Source organism: Lathamus discolor, chromosome 6 (genome assembly GCF_037157495.1).
Source record: "Lathamus discolor isolate bLatDis1 chromosome 6, bLatDis1.hap1, whole genome shotgun sequence".
Taxonomy (NCBI): domain Eukaryota; kingdom Metazoa; phylum Chordata; class Aves; order Psittaciformes; family Psittacidae; genus Lathamus; species Lathamus discolor.
Window position 1 is genome coordinate 22,540,567 of NC_088889.1, and position 8,623 is coordinate 22,549,189.

Here is an 8,623-nt window from a genome sequence, read left to right on the forward strand (position 1 = left end):
ACCATCACTCATTTTGTGTAGGACCTTGGATGAGTCATTTTTCTTTCCCTCTCCTCAGTTTCTCTCTCTCAGTGAGGGAAACAAGACAGTGCTTTGGTCACACATTTTGATATGTGCCAGTGCTCTCTATAAAAGTTAAACATAACTACAGCCATTCTAGCTCCATCAAAGACTGTATGTAATTTTTGGTGATTATCCAGCAGCCAAAGGTAAAACAGGACCAGGAGCTGGAAGGTGAAGTGTTTTCAGTTCAGCCAAAATGTATAAAGCATGTTTTTACGGCAGATGATGAAACACCGCAACAGCTTACCAGTGACTATGGCAGATTCTCCACACAGAATACCTACAGGCAGTCTGGGTATTTTTCTGACATAAAAGACAGAGGTTCTAGAGGATTAGAAGTATGTTTTAACATTCAGCTTTCGAAAGAACATCCAACAGCTGATGTCCTTGCTACTATAAACTAAAGATAATACTATTATGTGAGGGAAACCCAGGTCTCTGCAGGGCTCAGATGCACAATCCAGTTACTGTGAGTGAACAAGCAGAACATGGCAGCTGAGATGTGGTAACTCTGTGGGTTCTTGCTCGTACAAGCAATAACAATGGCTCTCTATAGCAACTGTGTGCTATTTCAGATTTGCATTCTCCACCTCAAGAAGTGCGGTTCCACTGCCTTTACAAAAGATGAAGCATGCACATGGTCATAACAGTCCCCCACTCAGTTGGGCTGAAAAGCATTAGCTTGTCAAATGACAGTAACTTGATCAAATGTCTGAGCATTAATATTGAAACTCCACGAGAAATGAGGAGACTTCTTTGGGGATGTGTTCATTCTTAGGACATTATAAATGTGGATGTGGTTTTACAAAGTTCAAACAGGTAGCCTCACATCTTCTGCCTTTGTCTACATAAAGCTCTCCAGATTCATAGCCAGTTACTGCTGCTGCTGCTATCCAAAGTTACTGCTTAAAATACCCTCTGCTGTTGGAATACACCACAACACCCCTCCTCCCACATCCAACCCTCATACGATCTAAATGCAAAAGAAATGACAAAAAGAGTGGTTTTGGAAATAATTAGGTCAATTAGAATGTAACAAGGAAAGTGGTCTAGACATAGATGGCATTTAAATTAGCAACAAACTGCTCCATTTGGGTTCTTCAGTTCAATCAGCTATTTAATCATCAATTCATCTATGTGAATTCCTAGCAAATTAGAGAATTTGCTAATTTAACATACCCTGAAGGTGGTGACTAAATTATGTATCAATGTCACTGATGCCTGCTCTGTCTAAAGCATAAGAGAAACGCAACCAGGCTCTTCAGAGGGGGGTTTTGGTGTCATACGCTCTCTAAGGATCACACAAAATGCTTCATTTTAGGAAGGTCTGTAAGGTTAAAAAAACCTCTTTGGTTCTGCATTAGCCAATCTGAATTTCGTTTAAACCTCCCTCGCTCAAACCTGAAGCCCATGTACAAAGCTGCCGGTAAAAGAGAGGAAACTGAAATAAATTTAATTCTCAACATGTCCTGTACTCCAGAGTGGCAGGTGTGCCTTTTAAAGCCAAAGGTAATGAACAGTAACCACTTCTATAAGTGGTACAGTATAAGCAGATCTAAAAGTGGAGATGATATTGGAAACAATAGAGTTCTCTTAATATGATATGCTAAGAGCCTAACCCTGTGGCTTGTATAGCACTTCTCCCAGGCCATACAAGATGCAGTCAGTCTCTTCTAGTGGGGCTAACCGTTCCCTAGGTGAAACTGGCCCCTATAGAAAGCCTGTGCAAGAGTTATCTATCACATAGGTCACTATTTGCAAGCAGCACATAAAAAAAAAAAATGTAATTCTGGCTTTATAATTGATGCCCTGCCAGAAGCCAAAGTGTCCTTCCTCCGGGGCTCAGCTGTGATCCTCTCACGTCTTCCTTCAGAACTGACACAGTGAGGCTGAAATCAAGCTCTGAAGAAAACAAGTATATGGTCCATCTCTGAAAGGGATCTTTGCAGAAAACATGGGTGGGGAGGGAATGGAAGATGAGGAAGTTGGGTGGGGAACAAATCTGGAAGGAAAACAGACCTGGAATTTTTGAAAAGTCTAATTTTATGCTGCACAACCTGCATGTTTTGTCCTCTTTTCCTGTTCACTTTCATTTTAGACTCAGCAATATGAGGAAGCCCCTACTGTGTAGTCAGTAACAGATTGAGGATTCAATCTCAGGCCCTGCCTAGAGCAAAAAAGATGGTATTATTTGTCACACTCAGTAGCTCTGCTTAGACATACCCTAGAAAAGGGCATGCTCCTGTCTGATGAGACCAGGCTGACAGTCCTATAGATCCTTTCAGGTATGGTGAATGGAGCGGTACCTCCACAGGTAAGAGGCAGCATAGTTCCAGTGAGAGGTGCACTTTGTCAGCACAATGTCATGGGCAGGGGTTTCTGAGAGGTCTCTTGAAAACAGGCCTACAGTCAAAGGGTTCACATGCTTCCTGCGTGGTATTCAAATGCCCAGAGATACAGGGATGGGTGCAGCTTTGGCAAGATTTTAAAAACAAGATAAGGAGAAATGAATAATTAGGCATCTGACTGGAGCTGAAAATTCACATCTCTCCTCAGGATTGGTGAACTGCTCTGGCTAAAATAAGCTGCAGTTTGAATCTTTGCCAGTTGCCTGTATTAAACTGAACCTTTTTTTTCCCTTAAGATCAGAGATTGCTTTGTTCAATGTTGAAGCACGTCAGAAATTCTTCTGTGATCCCTGGAAGTTTAAGTGAGGGGGGTGGAGGAGTTACCATATTGCTGCCTTTGGCACCAGGTGCAACCAAGTGAATACTGCCTCCAGGTCTGGGTCTATGTTTCAGCAGGGATTCTGATGAATTAAAGAGGCTGCACAGATGCAGGTACCCACCTCACTACCTCTCCATGCCTATTTTAGGCCATTTGGCTTGGTTAAATATAAACTCCAAAGACAGGGTCCCTCTGCCCACCCTGGGGCTGGCTGCTTTCAGGCAGGTTTTGCCGTTCAGCCCAGGACCTTGCACAGAGACCAACTTTCTTCCATAGCCACTTGCCGGCTTTAAAATGACTTGCTCCCTTCCTAGATGGGCCTGATAACAACTCAGAAGTGGCTGACGCCAAGTCTCGCGGGTTATTAAATCAGATCAGGCACCACCACTGCAGCCCAGAGTAGAGCCAAGAGAGGGGTTACAAGAAAAAGCCCCTTTGACTTCAGCCAAAAGTGAGGTTATTTGGGCAATAAATGAATACAGCAAGCATATACTAATGTGGCCAGATCTGAAATGAAAATGAAGACAATTTTAGCATTCCTTTACAGTGCCTGATTGAAGAATTTGGTCACATGGCAGGAAAGAAGGTCACTAAAGAGAGCTCTTTTTAAGTGAATCTCATTTGTATTTTAAACTGGTCACATGCCTTTTCATTTGTGTCTTCTCTGATGTGAGTCTCCTCTTCATCTTTATTTACATTGATCTGTTTTCATATTTGGCTTTGAATTGCAAGCAGACTTTTCTCTGCTGTCCAGTTTGAAGGGTCAGCAGAGGCATCCCCACTTAATTCCCGTTTGTCTTGTGCCCAAGAGAAGTAACTTTTCTCAATGAAAGAGAATTACGGCAATCACATTGGCACGACGCGTTTTATGCTGACTGGTCAACATCAGCTCTAGAAACCAACTGTAGCACGTGAGTGTTTCTACTTTTTCATTTGTCTCTGCAATCAGGGACACGTCAAATACATTCCATGTCACGTCACGGACCAGAACAAAAGGTTTGTATCTAAAACAGTGGGACTCAGCTAACATTATCAGAAGTGTTGCATAGTGATGTTACTATAGCAAAACAGAGATTTCCATCAGAGAAACATATATCATACTCAAAAGGGTAGCAGCGTTTGTAAAAATATGCAGTACATAACAAAGAGAATTTCATCATACACAGCAAGGAGATGTGTTGGCGGCTACAAAGCTATAGATTTAATTCATACCTGAGAATAATTTGATCTTCAGTTTTCCTCCACACTACTTACGACATCCAAACAGCTTGTACAAGCTACTGACAGGCAGAAATTGTCAGGGAGTTACAGCTTTTTAAGATCTGACTTTCTCAGCAGTTGCAAATACAAGAGCAGAATGCTGATTAGCAATAAGATGACATATGCATTAAAAAACGACCCCAAGAATACAGTAATTCAAGGCTACTTAAAATGAAATGTGGTTTTGTAAACATTACGCAAATAATGATTTGGGGAATCTTAGCCCACAGCCAAAAGCCAGGCTCAATGCATTTCCAGGGAACGTGCAGTTAGTACCTCGGCCATGATAAGATTACAATGAGCATTCTCCACTATTGCTAACTGTAAACAGAAAGTTGAGCTGTGTGGGTCAATGTGGTGACTCAGCAATCAAAGTAACTTCATCCTGCTGCAGTCAGAGGACTGCAGTTTGGTTTCCAGCACACGTTTAGGGTTTTCAGGGGGAACAGGAGATGAGTCAGGGAATTAGAGCAACCTTGCATTACTTAACTAGTGCTTGTGCCTTGATCAATGGCCATGGGAAGGCTCTGCTGTAGGAAACCCCTGCAACAGTGTCGCAGTGTCCTCGCTGTTACAGAGCGCTGTGGAGGCTGCCAATGCTGTCAGATGGGGGGGGTGGGGGGGTGCGGAGTAGGAGAGAGAAGGAAAAAAACATACTGTCAGCAAATAATAGGAGAATTTACTGTAGCATCACATAGCAGATAATATTTACCTTATTGTGCATGAAGTGATGCATACTGTGTCCTAGCTGTGATGCAGGTAAACACAAAACTTCATACCCCATGGCTCAAAACCACTGCTGTTTTCAATCACTGGTAAACTGGCATGCAAACAAACCCCATGACGTTCCTAGAGCAGGAGTGTGTCTTTACCAGTGTGCTGCAACATCAGGCAGGTAATTAACAAATGCCTGGATAAAACGAGCAAGGTCTTGTTTATCAATCAACATACCATTAATTAGCTCACATGTCAATTTTAATTTGAGTTCTTTGTATTAATAGTGGTAATCGGTGTAAGTTCTATGGCACACCTGCAGGGATCTGTGCTTGCTCCTGGGCTTAACTTTTGGCAAATACACTAACCTAGAAAATATCTTCACAATTTCAAAGTACTATTTTTTTGAGTGATAACTAGTGTGTAACTGATGGCTATTTCCTAACAGAACCTATACACGGAAAAACATCGTCTAACAACTACATCTGAAATAAAAAGACAGTTATGTTAGAAACTGTCTAGCTGAAGCTGTCATAAAAAAGCTCCAATGACACATATAAGGGGCTAACATTATTTGCAAATTATAATAATAGCTTTCCACATCTGTTCTCGTGAAGAGGGAAAGCTGTGTGGCTGCTGGTATTTTATTTAAGGTTTGAATACATCCATATTGCTTTACATTTTGCAAAAAAACCCCAACAAAACCCATGACTCTCTTCATTATTCCTTTTCTTACTTTGTTAAAGGCAATGCTGTAGGTCAGGTTACTCTGGGGTTGCCATCATTCCAGGATCAGCTTGAGTCTCTTCTGGAACTGAATTGTCTCCGGTGTGCTTTCAATTTAAAAATGTCTCTGTGAGGACAAATATTAAGGCAACCACAGCTGCTTCTGCGCTACTGAACATGCTTGTTATTTTATCATTTATAGGACTGCCAGAGCTCCCTGGTGCTGTGCGTTGTCCTGGCACCTCACAAGAGGCAACGTCCGCCCCAAGGAACCTATAATCAAAAAACAGAGGAGGAGCTGGGGGAAGGGAATTAATCAATGATTGACTTTCTCTGTGTTAAATAAAGGAGTGCCTGAGGTATGGAGATTCAATGACTTGGCTAGGTTATTCAGAGAGTCTATAAAAGAGCTGGGAATTGAAAGTAGCCCTCTTCCATCTAAATTCAGGCATGTTGAGTCATCAGTCAATAAGAAGACTGATTTCCATGGCAGTAATGTTTGGAGGCTTTAATCAGGTTTCATGTCCTATTATACTGGGTACTGTGTAAATATAGAATAACAGATACTCTCCGCAGGCATGTCCTTAAACAGATCCCCGCTGATTTCAGTGGAACATTACACATCCAGAAGGATACCCTGGGGTAGATCTGATTTTCTAAATAGGGATGAGCTGCAGTAGCAGGGAGTAAAACCTGCAGGATTTATGGGGAACAGATTATAGGTAATGGGATCACAGGGGTGCCTGTGTAAGGCATGCAGTATAGCAACTCTGTTGATCACTTGTTTCATTTTGGAAGAGGGTAAATGAACAAGGGAAAATCATAAAATGTTTAAGTACCTTTATGCTTTGTATCTGAGTACTGGTGTTTTACTGAATTGCAGTTTTCCTGCCCAAGGATAAATAAAAAACACTTAAAGCAACTGCAGCAAAGCTCTTTTCCATTTTTTCACATGAATAGTCTTTAGCAAAGAGTTCTCCTTTTGCTAACTTAAAAGGTGGGACAGTGAAGGGAAAACAAAGATGCTATAATGGGAAGAACTGTGAGCACATTTGGAGGACATCTGCTGAGATGTTATCGGTGGCAAAGAAACCCTGCCCATTCAGTGACATCATTTTCTACAACTGCCAGCCTGTCCTGGCAGGCTCAGGGGCTGCAGTGGGAACACTGTGTGAGAGCCAGGCTGGATGCGGCAGAAAAATACAGTGAGACTGATTCCCTCCATGCTGGCAACAAGTATCTGGCCGAGGAGCAGCCACTTCTCTTTAGCCAAATGGAGACGATGAGGCTGAGGACAGTGGAGGCTGCAAGGCAGGTCAACAGGTTGATTTCTTTCACAGTTGCCTTTATTATTTTAATACTTAGCATGTATCTTAGATAAGCACTAGGAAGCTCCCGCAGAGACTGTGCTTGGCACTGGGCATGGACATGCTGATAGGTACATCCTGTCCCACACAGACCCAAAGGGATGGTCATACCAGCTCTTGGTGAACCCAGCTTAATGCATAAGCCATTCTGTTCAAGGCTGGGATAGCAAGTTCAACAGACAGGCAGTGCTTGATAACTTGAGGTCCAAGAAAACCAACATTATGTCCTGAGTACAGTGAGGGGCAGGGTAGGGAGGGCAACTAAATAGGTACTTGATATATCAGCACACATGTAGGGTTTTTTAGCCTGAATTTTGCAGTATCTGTGGAAATGCCTGATTTGTATTCCTAGTTATCTTCTTAACTTTCTGGATACCATCAGCTTATGCGGCAGCAATGTTTTCAATACCTGAATCTACATTAGCATGTTTGAATCAGGAGTGTGCTTTTGAAGCGAATCTTCTGATCATACCAATTTACTGTGCTTTGGTTTGTATCATGGGCCAGTCTGGGAGTACATAAACTGGGCTCCCTTCCAGTGAACCTAAAGCGGTGAGATCCTCCAGACAAGTTCACATGAACTCATCAGGGACTGTAGTGACAGGACAAGGGGTTGTAGTGACAGGACAAGGGGTAACGGGTTAAAACTTAAACAGGGGAAGTTTAGATTGGATATAAGGAGGAAATTCTTTCCTATTAGGGTGGTGAGGCACTGGAATCGGTTGCCCAGGGAGGTTGTGAGTGCTCCATCCCTGGCAGTGTTCAAGGCCAGGATGGATGAAGCCTTGGGTGGGATGGTTTAGTGTGAGGTGTCCCTGCCCATGGCAGGGGGGTTGGAACTGGATGATCTTGAGGTCCTTTCCAACCCTAACTATTCTATGATTCTATGATTCTATGAACTTTGGCCACCACTCAGCATGAAGTCATGGAACCCCATTACAAGCTAGCCCAAATCAGCCCCACTTCACTAAAACAACTTTGGTGTGGAGACGGGGTCTTGAACACCAATGAATTACCCCAGAAAACCAGTCCTCCAGGGCCACTACTGCTCACGAAGCCCAAGCACATCTCAGCTTGTTGTCCACACGAAACTTCAGGCTGGTGGGAGAGGAAGAGGGTTTGAGCTTGGAGAGGAGCCCTGCCCCTCAAAGCAGGATGGACATAACTCACTCAGGCCACAGGGTGCAGTCACAGATCTGTCTGTAGGCACAGCTAACAAAACCAGCATAGATGTAGCCAAAGGCTAGAAAAAGCACCTGACAGTTTTGTGCAATAAGAAATCAGGCAGAAAATGAGACCTCAGTGACTTCACTGAGTACAAGTGGTAGCATGAGCTCAGAACTGGTTAGACATTGAAGAATCACAGCAGAGAGATGCTCAAACTCTTACACACCCCACTTCCCCCACCCCCCCCCCCAATATATATTATATATATAAAAATATTTATATTGTATATAAATTATTACCAGGGTTCTTCTTTCATAGGACTGTTTCTTATACTATAAATACAGCAAAAACTCCTCCCTCTTATTGCTTCATAAGACATTCCTTTTTGGTTGGTGTCTGATTGGCATGACTGCAGAAATGAGGGCACAGCAGGGCTGTGAAGTAAAGAGAACACCAAAGATACAAATTTATCTTTCCTCTCTTCTCCTGCTTTTATTCATGGTAGTGTTATCTCTTTTACCTATGAGGTTTGAATACAGATGAAGGCATCACTAAGTCCAATTTTATGGCTGCAATAGCCAGAGAGTCAGACCAGAATG

At 42.7% G+C, this 8,623-nt stretch overlaps 1 long non-coding RNA gene across 1 annotated transcript; it reads right to left on the reverse strand.

Moving 5' to 3' along the window:
* Positions 1 to 3,407: 3,407 nt before the first annotated feature.
* Positions 3,408 to 5,717, reverse strand: LOC136017354 (uncharacterized). The gene is made up of 3 exons (XR_010613912.1): positions 5,501 to 5,717; positions 4,763 to 4,960; positions 3,408 to 4,649 (listed from the first exon to the last, which is right to left on the reverse strand). It is a non-coding gene; the product is annotated as an uncharacterized LOC136017354 (long non-coding RNA).
* Between the last annotated feature and the right edge of the window lie 2,906 nt (positions 5,718 to 8,623).